General features: G+C 41.8%; 1 protein-coding gene across 1 annotated transcript in view; it reads left to right on the top strand.

Moving 5' to 3' along the window:
- The window catches only part of LOC110525279 (adhesion G-protein coupled receptor V1), a 245,182-nt gene continuing 223,344 nt past the window's right edge, over positions 1-21,838 (top strand). Inside the window, exon 1 of the mRNA XM_036979421.1 lies at positions 1-357. The gene's annotated coding sequence lies outside the window, so the exon portion shown is untranslated. The remainder of the gene's footprint in view (positions 358-21,838) is intronic.

The following is a 21,838-nucleotide window of genomic DNA, read 5'->3' as shown; positions in this document are numbered from 1 at the left end:
CACACATGAAGGTGAACGACATGGCTGCGCAGATTCTTTCTCCCAGCGAACCCTCGAGCAGTCAGCTGGTTTGAAAAAAACGTTATCTGGCTTTAGGCTACGTTTCTATCCACATAGGAAATACCGTTAGTTTATTTCCCATAGTCCGCCCGGAGTGTGACGTGCTTTTTGTGTGGTTGTTCGCTGGGGGTAGAGACAGCTGTCAGGAACACCCTACGAGTATCAAGATGCATTCATTGACCAAGAATATCATCTGAGAAAAACGTTAGAGACTATTGATAGGAGTTATCGATGATATCCTCAACAATAGCTGTATTTCTATCATTTATCCGGGACTGATAGCCAGCAAAGTGTCAGGTAAGTCTGGATACATTTAATCATTTATTGAACAGGTGTTTGAACACATTATACAGCCAGTTTATTTGTGACAATCATTAGTCTAATAAAACGTTTTTCCTACAGGATTGTTGGCTTGATACGCTTTGCATGCACCTTTCATTATTATGGGCAATTCATTTTATAGAGTATTGCAGTGGCTCCAATTTATCCAATTATGACAAAGCATACTTTTTTTTGTGCCTAATTCTAATCAGATATGTCAGAGGTATATGAAACCATAATAGGCTAATAAGTGGAGGTTTGCATATATTTGTTGTGTGCCCCTCATTGTCCTCATCATGCAGATGAATTGTTTAACACTAAACTAAATAAAAAATGATTGAGCCGATACTAATTTATTTTTGCACAGTGCCAAAAATCCCCTCGGAGTGGCTAATATATTTTTAAAAGCCTAAATATTGAATCAGTGAAATGACTAAATGAATGGTGGGGTAACCCATTGACTAGTGAGACAAACGCTTCCATGGTTACTCTCTGGTACTTCAGTGTGGTCACTGTGCTTTGTGTGTTACCTCTCTTTTCCATTGAAATATAACAACAATCAGCTGGGACCCGCTCATAAAGGCTGCAGAGACTAATTTTACACTCAGTAATAATCTTCGCTCACATTGAGTTAGGCACATGCAGGGCTGTGGCCCTAAGCAACATTTGGTTGAGGTAAAAAACTTTAGTGGCCCTCTTCTTGATAGCGGAGATAAAAAAATGAAGGAGAAAAAAAAAAAAAAAATCTGCAATTCTACACATTTTGCCATGGGGTGTAGAGAAAATGTAGCAGTTTTAAAGCAAGATTTCTGCAATTCTATACATTTTGCCATGGGGTGTAGAGAAAATGTAGCAGTTTTAAAGCAAGATTTCTGCAATTCTATACATTTTGCCATGGGGTGTAGAGAAAATGTAGCAGTTTTAAAGCAAGATTTCTGCAATTCTATACATTTTGCCATGGGGTGTAGAGAAAATGTAGCAGTTTTAAAGCAAGATTTCTGCAATTCTATACATTTTGCCATGGGGTGTAGAGAAAATGTAGCAGTTTTAAAGCAAGATTTCTGCAATTCTATACATTTTGCCATGGGGTGTAGAGAAAATGTAGCAGTTTTAAAGCAAGATTTCTGCAATTCTATACATTTTGCCATGGGGTGTAGAGAAAATGTAGCAGTTTTAAAGCAAGATTTCTGCAATTCTATACATTTTGCCATGGGGTGTAGAGAAAATGTAGCAGTTTTAAAGCAAGATTTCTGCAATTCTATACATTTTGCCATGGGGTGTAGAGAAAATGTAGCAGTTTTAAAGCAAGATTTCTGCAATTCTATAAATTTTGCCATGGGGTGTAGAGAAAATGTAGCAGTTTTAAAGCAAGATTTCTGCAATTCTATAAATTTTGCCATGGGGTGTAGAGAAAATGTAGCAGTTTTAAAGCAAGATTTCTGCAATTCTATACATTTTGCCATGGGGTGTAGAGAAAATGTAGCAGTTTTAAAGCAAGATTTCTGCAATTCTATACATTTTGCCATGGGGTGTAGAGAAAATGTAGCAGTTTTAAAGCAAGATTTCTGCAATTCTATACATTTTGCCATGGGGTGTAGAGAAAATGTAGCAGTTTTAAAGCAAGATTTCTGCAATTCTATACATTTTGCCATGGGGTGTAGAGAAAATGTAGCAGTTTTAAAGCAAGATTTCTGCAATTCTATACATTTTGCCATGGGGTGTAGAGAAAATGTAGCAGTTTTAAAGCAAGATTTCTGCAATTCTATAAATTTTGCCATGGGGTGTAGAGAAAATGTAGCAGTTTTAAAGCAAGATTTCTGCAATTCTATAAATTTTGCCATGGGGTGTAGAGAAAATGTAGCAGTTTTAAAGCAAGATTTCTGCAATTCTATACATTTTGCCATGGGGTGTAGAGAAAATGTAGCAGTTTTAAAGCAAGATTTCTGCAATTCTATACATTTTGCCATGGGGTGTAGAGAAAATGTAGCAGTTGTAAAGCAAGATTTCTGCAATTCTATACATTTTGCCATGGGGTGTAGAGAAAATGTAGCAGTTTTAAAGCAAGATTTCTGCAATTCTACACATTTTGCCATGGGGTGTAGAGAAAATGTAGCAGTTTTAAAGCAAGATTTCTGCAATTCTACACATTTTGCCATGGGGCGGAGATTTCTACAATTTCTACAATTCTACCAACTTTGCCATCACTTATGCCATGTTAATGATATCTGAGTGAGAGTGACTAACAAAATTAACGTGGGCCCTCTGGAGCTTATGGCCCCTGGGCACGTGCCCATGTAACAGTTTTGCTTCCGTTCCTCTCCTCGCCAGGGCTCGAACCAGAGACCCTCTGCACACATCAACAACTGTCTCCCACGAAGCATTGTTACTCATCGCTCCACAAATTCAGAGCCCTGGCAGAGCAAGGGAAACAACTACTTCAAAATCTCTGAGCGAGTGACGTCACCGATTGAAAGGCTATTAGCACGCACCTCGCTAACTAGCTAGCCATTTCACACCGGTTAAACTTACCCCCCTTTTGACCTCCTCCTTTTCCTCAGCAACTAGTGATCTGGGTCAACAAATAAAATAAAATAAAATAATGATAAAATGTTATTAGTCACATGCGCCAAATACAACTGGCCTTACAGTGAAATGCTATTTACAAGCCCCTAACCAACAATGCAATTAAAAAAAATACAGATAAGAATAAGAAATAAAAGTAACAAGTAATTAAAGAGCAGCAGTAAAACAACAATAGCGAGACAATATACAGGGGGGTACCGGTACAGAGTCAATGTGCGGGGGCACCGGTTAGTTGAGGTAATATGTACATGTAGGTAGAGTTATTAAAGTGACTATGCATAGATGATAACAACAGAGAGTAGCAGCTGTGTAAAAGAGGTGGAGAGGGGGGGGGGTGCAATGCAAATATTCTGGGTTGATTAGGTGTTATGGGGTCTTATGGCTTGGGGGTAGAAGCTATTTAGAAGCCTCTTGGACCTAAACTTGGCACTCCGGTACCGCTTGCCATGCGGTAGCAGAGAGAACATTCTATGACTAGGGTGGCTGAAGTCTTTGACAATTTTTAGGGCCTTCCTCTGACACCGCCTGGTATAGAGGGCCTGGATGGCAGGAATCTTGGCCCTAGTGATGTACGGGGCCGTTCGCACTACCCTCTGTAGTGCCTTGCAGTCGAAGGCCGAGCAGTTGCCATACCAGGCAGTGATGGAACTCGTCAGAATGCTCTTGATGGTGCAGCTGTAGAACCTTTTGAGGATCTGAAGACCCATGGCAAATCTTTTCAGTCTCCTGAGGGGGAATATGTTTTGTCGTGCCCTCTTCACGACTGTCTTGGTGTGCTTGGACCATGTTAGTTTGTTGGTGATGTGGACACCAAGGAACTTGAAGCTCTCAACCTGCTCCACTGCAGCCGGCATGAAAGAGCACCAGTAAGCCAATGACTCAGCCCCTGTAATAGGGTTAGAGACAGAGAATCCCAGTGAGAGAGAGGGGAACCGGACAGGCAGAGACAACAAGGGTGGTTCGTTGCTCCAGAGCCTTTCCGTTCACCTTCACACTCCTGGGCCAGACTACACTCAATCATATGACCCACTGAAGAGATGAGTCTTCAGTAAAGACTTAAAGGTCGAGACCGAGTCGGCGTCTCTCACATGGGTAGGCAGACCATTCCATAAAAATTGAGCTCTATAGGAGAAAGCTCTGCCTCCAGGTGTTTGCTTAGAAATTCTAGGGACAATTAGGAGGCCTGCTTCTTGTGACCGTAGCGTACGTGTAGGTATGTACGGCAGGACCAAATCGGAAAGATAGGTAGGAGCAAGCCCATGTAATGCTTTGTAGGTTAGCAGTAAAACCTTGAAATCAGCCCTTGCCTTAACAGGAAGCCAGTGTAGGGAGGCTAGCACTGGAGTAATATGATCAAATATTTTGGTTCTAGTCAGGATTCTAGAAGCCGTATTTAGCACTACCTGAAGTTTAGTTTAGTGCTTTATCCGGGTAGCCGGAGAGTAGAGCATTGCAGTAGTCTAACTTCGAAGTAAAAAAAGCATGGTTTAATTTTTCTGCATGATTTGTGGACAGAAAGTTTCTGATTTTCGCAATGTTACGTAGATGGAAAAAAGCTGTCCTTGAAACAGTCTTGATATGTTCGTCAAAAGAGAGATCAGGGTCCAGAGTAACTCCGAGGTCCTTCACAGTTGTATTTGAGACGACTGTACAACCATCAAGATTTAATTGTCAGATTCAACAGAAGATCTCTTTGTTTCTTGGGACCTAGAACAAGCATCTCCGTTTTGTCCGAGTTTAAAAGTAGAAAGTTTGCAGCCATCCACTTCCTTATGTCTGAAACACAGGCTTCTAGCGAGGGCAATTTTGGGGCTTCACCATGTTTCATTGAAATGTACAGCTGTGTGTCATCCGCATAGCAGTGAAAGTTAACATTATGTTTTCGAATGACATCCCCAAGAGGTAAAATATATAGTGAAAACAATAGTGATCCTAAAACGGAACCTTGAGGAACACCAACATTTACAGTTGATTTGTCAGAGGATAAACCCTTAGTCGGAAGACTTCCAGTTTGGTGTGGCGCCATTTCCGTTCCAATTTTCTGGAAGCTTGCTTCAGAGCTCGGGTATTTTCTGTATACCAGGGAGCTAGTTTCTTATGACAAATGTTTTTTGTTTTTAGGGGTGTAACTGCATCTAGGGTATTGCGCAAGGTTAAATTGAGTTCCTCAGTTAGGTGGTTAACTGATTTTTGTCCTCTGACGTCCTTGGGTAGGCAGAGAGAGTCTGGAAGGGCATCAATGAATCTTTGTGTTGTCTGAGAATATATAGCACAACTTTTGATGCTCCTTGGTTGGGGTCTGAGCAGATTATTTGTTTGCGATTGCAACGTAATAAAATGGTGGTCCGATAGTCCAGGATTATGAGGAAAAACATTAAGATCCACAACATTTATTCCATGGGATAAAACTAGGTCCAGAGTATGACTGTGACAGTGAGTGGGTCCAGAGATATGTTGGACAAAACCCACTGAGTCGATGACGGCTCCGAAAGCCTTTTGGAGTGGGTCTGTGGACTTTTCCATGTGAATATTAAAATCACCAAAAATGTGAATATTGTCTGCTATGACTACAAGGTCCGATAGGAATTCAGGGAACTCAGTGAGGAACACTGTATATGGCCCAGGAGGCATGTAAACAGTAGTTATAAAAAGTGATTGAGTTGGCTGCATAGATTTCATGACTAGAAGCTCAAAAGACAAAACATCATTTTTTTTGCGTAAATTTAATGAAATTTGCTATCATGAATGCTAGCAACACCTCCGCATTTGCGGGATGCGCGGGGGATATGGTCACTAGTGTAACCAGGAGGTGAGGCCTCATTTAACACAGTAAATTCATCAGGCTTAAGCCATGTTTCAGTCAGGCCAATCACATCAAGATTATGATCAGTGATTAGTTCAGTGACTATAACTGCCTTGGAAGTCAGGGATCTAACATTAAGCAGCCCTATTTTGAGATGTGAGGTATCACAATCTCTTTCAATAATGGCAGGATTGGAGGAGGTCTTTATCCTTGTGAGATTGCTAAGGCGAACACTGTCATGTTTAGTTTTGCCCAACCTAGGTCAAGGCACAGACACGGTCTCAATGGGGATAGCTGAGCTGACTACACTGACTGTGCTAGTGGCAGGCTCCACTAAGCTGGCTGGCTGGCTTACAGCCTGCTGCCTGGCCTGCACTGTATTTCATTGTGGAGCTAGAGCCCTGTCTATGTTGGTAGATAAGATGAGAGCACCCCTCCAGCTAGGATGGAGTCAGTCACTCCTCAGCAGGCCAGGCTTGGTCCTGTTTGTGGGCGAGTCCCAGAAAGAGGGCCAATTATCTACAAATTCTATCTTTTGGGAGGGGCAGAAAACAGTTTTCATCCAGCGATTGAGTTGTGAGACTGCTGTAGAGCTCATCACTCCCGCTAACTGGGAGGGGGCCAGAGACAATTACTCGATGCCGACACATCTTTCTAGCTGATTTACACGCTGAAGCTATGTGTCACGATCATCATAGTGAGGAGACCAAAGCGCAGCGTGATGTGAATACAATCTTTTTAAGGGAAGACGAAAAAACACGAACTACACCAAACAAACAAAATATCAAGACGACCGTGACCGCTCAAGAAACTGAGTGCTAACATGCAACATCACATAGACAATAACCCATGAAATACCCAAAGATGGCTGCCTAAATATGGTTCCCAATCAGAGACAACGATAAACAGCTGCCTCTAATTGAGAACCAATCTAGGCAACCATAGACATACATAAACACCTAGATGGTAAACAACCCCATAAACCTACAAAACCCCTAGACAGTACAAAAACACATACATCACCCATGTCACACCCTGACCTAACCAAAACAATAAAGAAAACAAAGAATACTATGTTGCGCTTGGTGACCTCTGACTGTTTCATCCTAACATCGTTGGTGCCAACGTGGATAACAATATCTCTATACTCTCTACACTCGCCAGTTTTAGCTTTAGCCAGCACCATCTTCAGATTAGCCTTAACGTCGGTAGCCCTGCCCCCTGGTAAGCAGTGTATGATCGTTGGATGATTCGTTTTAAGTCTAATACTGCGGGTAATGGAGTTGCCAATGGGTTTTCAATTTGTCAGAGCTAATGGTGGGAAGCTTCGGCGTCTCAGACCCTGTAACGGGAGGAGTAGAGACAAGAGAAGGCTCGACCTCAGACTCCAACTCGCTGCTTAAGGGAGAAAACTGGTTGAAAGTTTCTGTCGGCTGAATGAGCGACACCGGTTGAGCATTCCTACAGCATTTCCCTCCAGAAGCCATGAGAAAGTTGTCCGGCTGCGGAGACCATGCGAGGGGATTTATACTAACGTTACTATCTGTACTTACTGGTGGCACAGACACTGTTTCGTCCTTTCCTACACTGAAATTACCCTTGCCTAACGATTGCGTCTGAAGCTGGGCTTGCAGCACAGCTATCCTTAAAAAGTCAAAACCGTAAAGTTGTCAGGTAGCAAAGTAAGGTTGGCAACAAAACGCACAGCAACACGTAAACAAGTCTGCAAGTTGTGACCGGAAATGACGTCACAAAAGAAAACAGCTGATAGCCGATATGGGTTGGTAGTCATCATATCAAATTTCATTGGTCACATGCATATGGTTAGCAGATGTTAATGCGAGTGTAGCAAAAGGCTTGTGCTTCTAGTTCCTACAGTGCAGTAATATCTAACAAGTAATCTAACAAATTCACAACAACTACCTCATACACACAAATGTAAAGGGATGAATAAGAATATGTACATAGAAATATATGGATGAGCGATGGCCGTGAGGCTTAGGCAAGATGCAGTAGATGGTATAGAATACAGTATATATATGGATGAGCGATGGCTGTGCGGCTTAGGCAAGATGCAGTAGATGGTATGGAATACAGTATATATATATGAGAGGAGTAATGTAGGATATGTAGACAATATTAATGTGGCGCTATTTAAAGTGACTAGTGATACCTTTATTAAATCCATTTATTAAATGTATTAAAGTGGCTAGAGATTTGAGTCTGTGTGTTGGCAGCAGCCACTCTATGTTAGTGATGGCTGTTTAACAGTCTGATGTTCTTGAGATAGAAGCTGTTTTTCAGTCTCTCTGTCCCAGCTTTGATACACCTGTACTGACTTCACCTTCTGGATGATTGTGGGATGAACAAGCAGTGGCTCGGGTGGTTGTTGTCCTTGATTATCTTTTTGGCCTTCCTGTGACATTGGGTGCTGTAGGTGTCCTGGGGGGCAGGTACCCTTTGTAGAGCCTTGTGGTTGTGGGCGGTGATACAGCCCGACAGGATGCTCTCGTTTGTGCATCTGTAAAAGTTTGTTAGGGTTGTTATGATTACACCATGAGTCGTTAATCATAAGGCATACACCCCCGCCCTTCTTCTTACCAGAGGGATATTTGTTTCTGTCGGCGCGATGTGTGAAGAAACCGGGTGGCTGTACCGACCCTGACAACATATCCCGAGTGAGCCATGTTTCCGTGAAACGGAAGGCAACTCATGCCCTAATTTCGTCCACCTTGTTGTCTAGAGATTGGACATTGGCAAGTAATACGCTTGGAAGCTGTGGATGGTATGCTCGCCTTCTAAGTCTGACCAGTAGTTCGCTCTGTCGGCCTCTCTTGCGGCGACCGAGTTGTTTTGGGTCAGCCTCTGGGATAAGATTCCATGTCCGAACAAAGGATCCGCTTCGGGAAAGTCGTATTCCTGGTCGTAATGTTGGTAAGTTGACATCGCTTTTATATCCAATAGTTCTTCCCGGCTGTATGTAATAACACTTGAGATTTTCTGGGCTAACAATGGAAGAGAAAATACATTAAAAACAAATTACTGCATAGTTTCCTAAGGACCTGAAGCGAGGCGACCATCTTTGTCGGCGCCATCACTCATAGTCATTTAGGCAGGTTACCTTAGTGTTCTTGAGCACAGGCATTATGGTGGTCTGCTTAAAACATGTTGGTATTACAGACCAGGAACAGGGAGAGGTTGAAAATGTCAGTGAAGAGACTTGCCAGTTGGTCAGCGCATGCTCGTAGTACATGTCCTGGTAATCCGTCTGAGCCTGTGACCTTGTGAATGTTGACCTGTTAAGGTCTTACTCACATCGGCTGTGGAGAGTCTTCCGGAACAGCTGGTGCTCTCATGCATGTTTCAGTGTTATTATCCACGAAGCGAGCATAGAAGTAGTTTAGCTCGTCTGATAGGCTTGTGTCACTGGGCAGCTCTCGGTTGTGCTTTCCTTTGTAGTCTGTAATGGTTTGCAAGCCCTGCCACATCCGACGAGTGTCAGAGCCGGTGTAGTACGATTCGATCTTAGTCCTGTATTGATGCTTTGCCTGTTTGATCGTTCGTCGGAGGGCATAGTGGGATTTCTTAAAAGCCTGCTATTTGAAAGCGGCAGGTATTATTCTAACTCTCAAGAATAAGTTGAGACTTTGACTGAGGTGAGACCCCCTAGCAGCTGGGGGCCCTAAGCGACCACTTATGATGATTATTCCTGCTCATATGTTACTGTAGAATGAGCTCAGATTATGCATATGTGGCTATTAGTAAAATAACTGCTTTGCGCCCGTTACAATTTCAGTAGGTTTTAACATTTAGATGTGCCTGCCCAATTTTTCGAAGTAATTCATCATATGCACAAAATCAAATTAATTTGACACGATTTCCTATAGGTGCGTTAAGTCTCCTGTGTTGCTTCCTCTCTGGTGCCATAGGTGACTTAAACCAATTTTGTCAGTCGGCAGTGAACCAGCCCTGGCACTATGGATTTATTTTCCCTAGTTGATACAGACATACTCAGGAAAGTGATATCACAACTTAAGCCTTCTACCTGCCTTTTTGATCCTATCCCCACCACCTTCTTCAAAACAGTTTTAATTGCATATCAGAAGAAGTGCTAGCTAATGTTAATCACTCCCTGTTCACAGGCACTTTCTCCACTGTACTAAAAACTGCTATTGTGATACTTTCAGCTAATTGCCAACCTTCCATTCTTAATCAAAATATTGGAGAAATTTCAAACAGCTAAATTATTTTTTAAGTGCCAACTGTAAAATTCCAAACTGGTTTTTGGGCCCACCACAGCACAGAGACAGCCTTAGTTAAAGTTGTAAATGATCTTAGAGCGAACACAGATGCCAAACAGCTCTCTGTCCTTGTACTCTTGGATTCAAGTGCTGCATTCGACACTGTTGACCTTGATGTCAGACTGGAGAGGTGGGTTGGCCTCTCCGATCCAGTTCAAAATTGGTTTAGGACCTATTTAACCGGTCGAGAGATTTGTCATCCCAGGTGAACATAACTCAGAGAAAATACCTACAGTATCTCATGGGGAGTTCCACAAGGTTCGATTTTGGGTCCGGTACTGTTCAGTTTATATATGTTACCCCTTGGCAGCATTATCAGAAAGCACAGCATTGATTTTTACTGCTACGCAGACGATACACAACTTTACATTTCTTTGTCACCAGAGGATTTTAGCTCCAAGGATAAATTATTAGACTGTATTAATGATTTAAATACTTTGATGGCTCACAACTTCCTCCAGCTAAATCAAGACAAGACTGGGGTACGTATTGTTGGAGCCAAAGCACTGAGAGAGAATCTGTCCGCACATTTTAATTCACGGGCAATAAAGATAAAAGATAAAAAACCTAGGTGTCATTTTAGATTCTTTGATTCATACATTAGGAATGTGACCAAAATAGCTTTTTACCACCAGAGGAACATTGCCAAGGTGCCCCTGTTTTTCTCTCAGGCTGATACAGAGAGATTCATCCATTATTTTATTACAAGCAGGCTTGACTACTGTAATGCTCTCTTGTCTGGTCTACCCAAGAAAGCCATTGGTCAACTGCAAAACATACAGAATGCTGCAGCATGGGTACTGACCAAGACCAGACAGAGAGCACACATTACACTGGTTTAAAGGTCTCTGCACTGGCTGCCTGCGAGTTTTACAATGAATACAACAAATTATATTGTTTTTTAAACCAATCCACGACTGTGCGCCCCAATACATGTCAGACATACTTTTAAGTTATGTACCCAGTAGGTCCCTCAGGTCCTCTGGTACTGGCCTTTTAACTATCCCAAAGCCCAGGACCAAGAGGCATGGAGAAGCAGCCATTAGTTATTATGATCCCAGCCTCTGGAATAGCCTGCCAGAGAACCTGAGAGTGTCCACAACTCTGATCTTAAAACACCTTTTCAGATTTGCCTTTCCTTAAGGTGCTTTTTAGTCATTCCGTTTTTATTCTTATTCTTTTGTTTTGTATCCTCTTATGTTTGTTGTTGTAAATGTTTCCATTTTCATTGTTTTTATTCGTTTTTCCCTGTAAAGCACATTTAGTTGCATTCCATGTCTGAAATGTGCTGTAAAATAAAGCTTGATTTGATTAGATTGTATCCATCCAGCATACAGCTGCTTCTTCTTGGTTTAATAATGCTTCTTCTTGGTTTAATAATGCTTCTTCTTGGTTTAATAATGCTTCTTCTAGGTTTAATAATGCTTCTTCTTGGTTTAATAATGCTTCTTCTTGGTTTAATAATGCTTCTTCTTGGTTTAATAATGCTTCTTCTTGGTTTAATAATGCTTCTTCTTGGTTTAATAATGCTTCTTCTTGGTTTAATAATGCTTCTTCTTGGTTTAATAATGCTTCTTCTTGGTTTAATAATGCTTCTTCTTGGTTTAATAATGCTTCTTCTTGGTTTAATAATGCTTCTTCTTGGTTTAATAATGCTTCTTCTTGGTTTAATAATGCTTCTTCTTGGTTTAATAATGCTTCTTCTAGGTTTAATAATGCTTCTTCTTGGTTTAATAATGCTTCTTCTTGGTTTAATAATGCTTCTTCTTGGTTTAATAATGCTTCTTCTTGGTTTAATAATGCTTCTTCTTGGTTTAATAATGCTTCTTCTTGGTTTAATAATGCTTCTTCTCCATTAAGGCCTGTCTACCGGCCTTGGAACAGCAATGTTTTTTCCGTGGTCAAGCAGAAATGTGTAGAATCATTTGCACTTGCAGGCAGCAAAATAATGGTGTTTTCTCTTATTTGAAACCAAAGTACTTGTATTAAGAGGTGTTGAACCCCAGAGTCTGCGTCCATTTTCAGTAAAGCCACTTTCCACCATGTTTTGGGCAGACTTGGGTCTAATTTGTTGCCGTAGTTGCACACGGTGTCTTTTGTTGGTTTGGCTTCTTTGCTTGTTTGCTTTTATGTTATTGCCTGGCGCGGCTTACAGCACAGCAGCCTGTGTGTGGATGTGAATGTGATTCACTGGGCGGAAGCTGTTTTACTGCCTGACCTGCTCTGCCTCTGTAGCTTACCCTTACTGCCACAGCACACAAAGGGGATAGGGCCATAAACAGGCTGTCCCCATTGATAAGGTGCTAGAGTGCCTCATGGCCAGACTTTGATGGATGTCTGCTGGTGAGAGGCCTCACAGGGCGAGGAATGATGGAGTACCGGACAAAGAGACCGCCTCCCAATCAGCACCATCACAGTGGGCCAATGTGCTGTCTCTAAAACCCAATAGAGAATCCCCAATGAGTGGCAGTGGATGTAAGGAAATAAGCTCATCTGGCCGCTGATTAGATTAATCACAGAGATGGCTGTGTTTGTGGTTTTTTGAACGGTGGTGGGAGTGGGTATCATTTGAAACCCAGCAGCAGGGCTCATTCTGTGGACCCTGCCTGGGTCAGGATGACTCTAAGTTTATAAATGTTATTAATAAACACTAATACTGTGGTAATGAACATTAATACTGTGGTAAAAAACACTAATACTGTGGTAATAAACACTAATACTGTGTTAATTAACACTAATACTGTGGTAAGATACACTGTACTACTGTGGTAATAAACACAAATACTGTGGTAATAAACACTAATACTGTACTAATAAACAATAATACTGTGGTAATAAACACTAATACTGTGGTAAGATACACTGTACTACTCTGGTAATAAACACAAATACTGTGGTAATAAACACTAATACTGTGGTAATAAACACTAATACTGTGGTAATAAACACTAATACTGTGGTAATAAACACTGTAATAATGTGGTATAAACCCTGTAATACTGTGGTAATAAACACTAATACTGTGGTAAGATACACTGTACTACTGTGGTAATAAACACTAGTACTGTGGTAATAAACACTAATACTTTGGTAATACACACTAATACTGTGGTCTTAAACACTAATACTGTGGTAATAAACACTAATACTGTGGTAATAAACACTACTGTGGTACTAAACACTACTGTGGTACTAAACACTAATACTGTGGTAATAAACACAAATACTGCGGTAATAATCACTGTAATACTGTGGTAATAAACACTGTAATACTGTGGTAACAAACACTAATACCAATATTGTGGTAATAAACACTAATACTGTGGTAATAAACACTAATACTGTGATAACAAACATTAATACTGTGGTAATAAACACTAATACTGTGATAGTAAACAATGTAATACTGTGGTAATAAACACTAATACTGTGATAATAAACATTAATACTGAGGTAATAAACACTGTAATACTCTGGCAACACACACTCATATTGTGGTAATAAACACTAATACCGTGGTAATAAACACTAATGCTGTGGTAATAAACACTAATACTGTAGTAATAAACACTAATACTGTGGTAATCAACACTAATACTGTGGTAATAAACACTAATACTGTGGTAATAAACACTAATGCTGTGGTAATAAACACTTTAATACTATGGTAATAAACACTAATACTTTGGTAATACACACTAATACTGTGGTCTTAAACACTAATACTGTGGTAATAAACACTAATACTGTGGTAATAAACACTACTGTGGTACTAAACACTACTGTGGTACTAAACACCAATACTGTGGTAATAAACACTAATACTGTGGTAATACACACTACTGTGGTACTAAACACTAATACTGTGGTAATAAACACTAATACTGTGGTAATAAACACTAATACTGTGGTAATAAACACTAATACTGTGGTAATAAACACTAATACTGTGGTAATCAACACTAACACTGTGGTAATAAACACTAATACTGTGGTAATAAACACTAATGCTGTGGTAATAAACACTTTAATACTATGGTAATAAACACTGATACTATGGTAATAAACACTAATGCTGTGGTAATAAACACTTTAATACTATGGTAATAAACACTAATGCTGTGGTAATAAACACTTTAATACTATGGTAATAAACACTAATACTGTGGTAATAAACACTTTAATACTATGGTAATAAACACTGATACTTATACGGCAATTCCTCTCTTCCACGTGGTTACAGTAGACAGGGCCATATAACACTAATCTCATGAAAGACATAACAATGTAATGTAAATGCAATTTACATTATGAAGTAGAAATGTACAGTGCAACCTATGGGCCTAGGCTAGCCAACTATCTCAATGACTGCCAGGCGTTCTGTTCAGTGACGTGATGTGCACTTGCAAACAACTAACAGTCAGTAAAATATCTTAATAAAAAACATATGACATACGGTACCTGATAATGACAGGAAAAACGGCCATAAACAAATGCTGCCCTTATAGGCCATTTCCTCTGCAAAGTACAACTTAACAATGAAAGGGGATATGAATAGCCATGCTAGCCCAATGACGACATGTACAGAGAAATGTACATTAACTAGCTAGCATGTACAGCATTTACAAATCAACAGATAAAAAGTTAATAAATGACAGAAAAGCATAGATATCACAATATACTGGTAGAAGAATTTTACAATATCAACTCAATATCTGTGCTTTTACATGTTACATTGATGAGAATTTTTATTGGGACAATTGTACAGTAACCTAACTCTTCCACATGGGTACAGTAGAAAGGTAAGGGAGGCAGGGGATGTTTATGGGGGTGTGTGTAACATAAAAAATGACACTGACAACAACTAAAGGAATATACATTAATATCAGGCATGGGAACTATTCCGATTTTGTTACATGTGTGCTGGTTGGTGGTGGGGTGCGCCTTGAATATGTGATGTTTGGTCAATGTGGAAAAGCACAGCTGTGGGCAGACAATATAATTAGGGCTCTGATTCCAATAAGGAAACTGAAGAGACAGCGGGGTGAAACAGTATGTCGCGGGGTGAAACACACACACACACACACACACACACACACACACACACACACACTCCTTTATCAACTTCCTAAACAAACTCCAAGCAAGACTGGAGAGTGGAATATTTGAACAAGCGGCAGTAGCTAAGGAGGGCCAAAAGAAAATGATCACCACTGATCAACAACCGATCCATTACCGATCTACTACCGATCCACTACCGATCTACTACTGATCTACTCTGATCCACTACCGACCCACTACCGATCCACTACCGATCTATTACTGATCTACTCTGATCCTCTACTGATCCACTACCGATCCACTACCGATCCTCTACCGATCGACTACCGATCATCGACCGATCGACTACCGATCATCGACCGATCCTCTACTGATCCACTACTGATCTACTACAAATCTACTACTGATCCCCTACTGATCCTCCACTGATCCACTACTGATACTGTACTGATCCTCTACTGATCCACTATTGATCTACTAATGATCCTCCACTGATCAACTTCTGATTCTATACTGATATACTATTGATCCACTACTGATCTACTACTGATTCTCTACTGATCTAGCTTCTGATCCTCTACTGATCCACTACTGACCCTCTACTGATCTACTACTCATTGTCTACTGATTGTCTACTGATCTGGTACTGATTCACTACTGATCTATTACTGATCCACTACTGATTCTCTACTGATCTACTTCTGATCCTCTACCGACTCTTTACTGGTTCTCTACTGATTTACTACTGATCCTATACTGATCCTCTACTGATCCTCTTCTGATCCACTACTGATGCACTACTGATTCTCTACTGATCCTCCACTGATCTACGGCTGATACTCTACTGATACTCTTCTGATCCACAACTGATCCGCTTCTGATTCTCGACTGATTTTACTACTGATCACCTACTGATCCTCCACTGATCCACTACTGATCTAGTAATGATCCTCCACTGATCAACTTCTGATTCTATACTGATCTAGCTACTGATCCTCTACTGATCCACTACTGACCCTCTACTGATCTAATACTGATTGTCTACTGATCGTCTACTGATCTGGTACTGATTCACTACTGATCCTCTACTGATCCACTATTGATCTAGTAATGATCCTCCACTGATCAACTTCTGATTCTATACTGATCTAGCTACTGAACCTCTACTGATCCACTACTGACCCTCTACTGATCTACTACTGATTGTCTACTGATCGTCTACTGATCTGGTACTGATTCACTACTGATCCATTACTGATCCACTACTGATCTTCTACTGATCCAGTACTGATTCTCTACTGATCTACTTCTGATCCTCTACAGACTCTTTACTGGTTCTCTACTGATCCTCTTCTGATCCACTACTGATGCACTACTGTTTCTCTACTGATCCTCCACTGATCTATGACTGAAACTCTACTGATCCTCTTCTGATCCACTACTGATCCACTACTGATCCTCTTCTGATTCTCAACTGATTTTACTACTGATCAACTACTGATGCTCTACTGACCCTCTACTGACCTACTACTCATCGTCTACTGATCTAGTACTGATCTACTACTGATCCACTACTGATCCACTACTGATCCTCCACTGATCCTCTACTGAGCCTCTACTGATCCTCTGCTGATTCTCTACTGATCTTCTACTGATCTACTACTGATCCTCTACTGATCCACTACTGATCTACTACGGATCCTCTACTTATCCTCTACTGATCTACTACGGATCTGCTACTGATCCTCTACTGATCCTCTGCTGATTCTCTACTGATCTTCTACTGATCTACTTCTGATCATCTACTGATTCTCTACTGATCTTCTACTGATCTACTTCTGATCATCTACTGATTCTCTGCTGATCTACTACTGATCTTCTACTGATCTTCTACTGATTCTTTACTGATCCTCTACTGATCTTTTACTGATCCTCTACTGATCCTTTATTGATTCTCTACTTATCCACTACTGATTTTCTACTGCACTGAAGGAACTGAAGGTCATATGGTTTTAGTGCCCCTATCGTAAAAAGTAAGAGAAAATATGGGATACTTTGGTTATTTTTTTCATTTTTTATTTATTTATTTAACCTTTATTGAACTAGGGTAGTCATTTCAGAACAAATTCTTAAAATGACAGATTACTAAAAGGCAAAAGGCCTCTTGCGAGGACTGGGATTCCATTTTTTAAATGTTTAAATATATAAATACAAAACACACACCACAACAACAGAGACAACACAACACTACATAAAGAGAAAGCTTAGACAACAACACAGCATGGTAGAAACACAACATGACAACAACATGGTGGCAACACAACATGGTAGCAGCACAAACATGGTACACACATTATTGGGCACAGACAAAAGCACAAAGGGCAAGAAGGTAGAGACAAGAAAACATCACACAAAGCAGCCACAACTGTCAGTAAGAGCGTCCATGATTGAGTTTTGAATTAAGATATTAAGATATTGAGATTCTTGCAGCTCATTCCAGTCGCAAGCTGCAGCGAACTGAAAAGACGAGCGACCAGGGATGTGTCTGCTTTGGGGACCTTTAACAGAATGTGACTGGCAGAACGGGTGTTGTATGTGGAGGATGAGGGCTGCAGTAGATATCTCAGAGAGGGGGAGAGAGGCCTAAGAGGGTTTTTAGAAATAAGCATCAACCAGTGGGTCTTGCATCAGGTATACAGAGATCACCAGTTTACAGAGGAGTATAGAGTGCAGTGATGTATCCTATAAGAGCGTTGGTGGCAAATCTGATGGCCAAATGGTAAAGAACATCTAGCCGCTCGAGAGCACCCTTAACTGCCGATCTATAAATTATGTCTCCGAAATCTAGCATGGGTAGAATGGTCATCTGAATCAGGGTTAGTTTGGCAGCTGGGGTGAAAGAGGAGCGATTACGATAGAGGAAAACAAGTCTAGATTTAACTTTAGCCTGCAGCTTTGATATGTGCTGAGAGAAGGACACTGTGCGTCTAGCCACACTCCCAAGTACTTGTACGAGGGAATCACCACACCACCACGTTTTAAGTTGCTATCGCCATCGCTTTGATAGAACGGCAGTGATCTCTTCTCTTCTCCTCTCGACTTGATTCAAGCTCATTCACTATTGAAGGAGCTTATAGACTGTGTTCAGCGTCATTTTGTCAACTCATGCTGACCATTAAGACACAGTATCATGTTTCAGTAACAGTTGACGTTGGAGCAGAGCGACAGGAGAGTGGCCAAACATCTTCCGCCTTCTGAGAAGGTTCCAACAATCCTGAGGTCTCTTTATTTTGCTTGACAGGCCTCGATTGTTACGCTATGGTTTCTGATGAGCGGATCGTTTGGTTACTACACCACCCCACTCTCGACCATGACCTTCCTGTGAACTAAAATCCATTCCCTATGCAAGCAAAACAGCTAAACACAAATGCACACACACACACACACACACACACACACACACACACACACACACACACACACACACACACACACACACACACACACACACACACACACACACACACACACACACACTGTTCTGAGTTGTACTCTGAAGGGCCAAAGAAGAGACCACACACAACTGTCTTGCATCACATTTTCCTGGGGCATTAAACATGAAGTCTGACTCTGATGTTCTTAAGGCCAACTCAGAGGCTTGGCACCCTGGTAGGCCCTGCAATGCACGACCGGCTTGTCCAATCTTACTGACGTCAAAAGCCACTACTTACTCCACCTACAGGAAAGAACTGTCAATAAAGACCGAATTTACCATGCCACAAGCCTATAAAACAGACAATATCAGTCACTTTCAATGTGTTTTGCAGTTGCTGCACTGCAGATATTATTTCAGTGATACAGGAACATCAATGAAGCAAATAAGTGTTTCAGCACTGTTGAGCATACAAATCCCCTAGTGTTATCCCCCAATCCCCTAGTGTTACCCTCCAATCCCCTAGTGTTATCCCCCAATCTCCTAGTGTTATCCCCCAATCCCCTAGTGTTATCCCCCAATCCCCTAGTGTTATCCCCCAATCTCCTAGTGTTATCCCCCAATCCCCTAGTGTTACCCTCCAATCCCCTAGTGTTATCCCCCAATCTCCTAGTGTTATCCCCCAATCCCCTAGTGTTATCCCCCAATCCCCTAGTGTTATCCCCCAATCTCCTAGTGTTATCCCCCAATCCCCTAGTGTTATCCCCCAATCCCCTAGTGTTATCCCCCAATCCCCTAGTGTTATGCTCCAATCCCCTAGTGTTATCCTCCAATCCCCTAGTGTTATCCTCCAATCCCCTAGTGTTATCCCCCAATCCCCTAGTGTTATCCCCCAATCCCCTAGTGTTATCCTCCAATCCCCTAGTGTTATCCTCCAATCCCCTAGTGTTATCCCCCAATCCTCTAGTGTTATCCCCCAATCCCCTAGTGTTATCCCCCAATCCCCTAGTTTTATCCTCCAATCCCCTAGTGTTATCCCCCAATCCCCTAGTGTTATCCCCCAATCCTCTAGTGTTATCCCCCAATCCCCTAGTGTTATCCCCCAATCCTCTAGTGTTATCCCCCAATCCTCTAGTGTTATCCTCCAATCCCCTAGTGTTATCCTCCAATCCCCTAGTGTTATCCTCCAATCCCCTAGTGTTATGCTCCAATCCCCTAGTGTTATCCTCCAATCCCCTAGTGTTACCCTCCAATCCCCTAGTGTTATCCTCCAATCCTCTAGTGTTATCCCCCAATCCTCTAGTGTTATCCTCCAATCCCCTAGTGTTATCCTCCAATCCCCTAGTGTTATGCTCCAATCTCCTAGTGTTATCCCCCAATCCCCTAGTGTTATCCTCCAATCCCCTAGTGTTATGCTCCAATCCCCTAGTGTTATGCTCCAATCCCCTAGTGTTATCCTCCAATCCCCTAGTGTTATCCTCCAATCTCCTAGTGTTATCCTCCAATCTCCTAGTGTTATCCTCCAATCCCCTAGTGTTATGCTCCAATCTCCTAGTGTTATCCCCCAATCCCCTAGTGTTATCCTCCAATCCCCTAGTGTTATGCTCCAATCCCCTAGTGTTATCCTCCAATCCCCTAGTGTTATCCTCCAATCCCCTAGTGTTACCCTCCAATCCCCTAGTGTTATCCTCCAATCCCCTAGTGTTATCCTCCAATCCCCTAGTGTTATCCTCCAATCCCCTAGTGTTATCCCCCAATCCCCTAGTGTTATCCTCCAATCCCCTAGTGTTATCCTCCAATCCCCTAGTGTTATCCTCCAATCCCCTAGTGTTATCATCCAATCCCCTAGTGTTATCCTCCAATCCCCTAGTGTTATCCTCCAATCCCCTAGTGTTATCCTCCAATCCCCTAGTGTTATCCTCCAATCCCCTAGTGTTATCCTCCAATCTCCTAGTGTTATCCTCCAATCCCCTAGTGTTATCCTCCAATCCCCTAGTGTTATCCCCCAATCCCCTAGTGTTATCCCCCAATCCCCTAGTGTTATCCTCCAATCCCCTAGTGTTATCCCCCAATCCCCTAGTGTTATCCTCCAATCCCCTAGTGTTATCCTCCAATCCCCTAGTGTTATCCTCCAATCCCCTAGTGTTATCCTCCAATCCCCTAGTGTTATCCTCCAATCCCCTAGTGTTATCCTCCAATCCCCTAGTGTTATCCTCCAATCCCCTAGTGTTACCCTCCAATCCCCTAGTGTTATCCCCCAATCCCCTAGTGTTATCCCCCAATCCCCTAGTGTTATCCTCCAATCCCCTAGTGTTATCCTCCAATCCCCTAGTGTTATCCTCCAATCCCCTAGTGTTACCCTCCAATCCCCTAGTGTTATCCTCCAATCTCCTAGTGTTATCCCCCAATCCCCTAGTGTTATCCTCCAATCTCCTAGTGTTATCCCCCAATCCCCTAGTGTTATCCCCCAATCCCCTAGTGTTATCCTCCAATCCCCTAGTGTTATCCTCCAATCCCCTAGTGTTATCCTCCAATCCCCTAGTGTTATCCTCCAATCACCTAGTGTTATCCTCCAATCCCCTAGTGTTATCCCCCAATCCCCTAGTGTTATCCCCCAATCCCCTAGTGTTATCCTCCAATCCCCTAGTGTTATCCTCCAATCCCCTAGTGTTATCCTCCAATCCCCTAGTGTTATCCTCCAATCTCCTAGTGTTATCCTCCAATCCCCTAGTGTCATCCTCCAATCTCCTAGTGTTATCCCCCAATCCCCTAGTGTTATCCCCCAATCCCCTAGTGTTATCCCCCAATCCCCTAGTGTTATCCCCCAATCCCCTAGTGTTATCCCCCAATCCCCTAGTGTTATCCTCCAATCCCCTAGTGTTATCCTCCAATCCCCTAGTGTTATCCTCCAATCCCCTAGTGTTATCACCCAATCCCCTAGTGTTATCCCCCAATCCCCTAGTGTTATCCTCCAATGTGACTGACCTCAATTATTTTTTCCCCCACCTTTATTTAACCAGGTAGGCTAGTTGAGAACAAGTTCTCATTTGCAACTGCAACCTGGCCAAGATAAAGCATAGCACTTCGACACATACAACAACACAGAGTTACACATGGAATAAACAAAACATAGTCAATAATACAGTAGAACAAAAGAAAACAAAAAGTATATGTACATTGAGTGCAAATGAGGTAAGATAAGGGAGTTAAGGCAATAAATAGGCCATGGTGGCAAAGTAATTACAATATAGCAATTAAACACTGGAGTGGTAGATG

This window comes from Oncorhynchus mykiss, chromosome 6, assembly GCF_013265735.2.
Source record: "Oncorhynchus mykiss isolate Arlee chromosome 6, USDA_OmykA_1.1, whole genome shotgun sequence".
Taxonomy (NCBI): domain Eukaryota; kingdom Metazoa; phylum Chordata; class Actinopteri; order Salmoniformes; family Salmonidae; genus Oncorhynchus; species Oncorhynchus mykiss.
The sequence above is the reverse complement of the archived record's forward strand: the minus strand, read 5'-3'. Positions and strand labels throughout refer to the sequence as shown.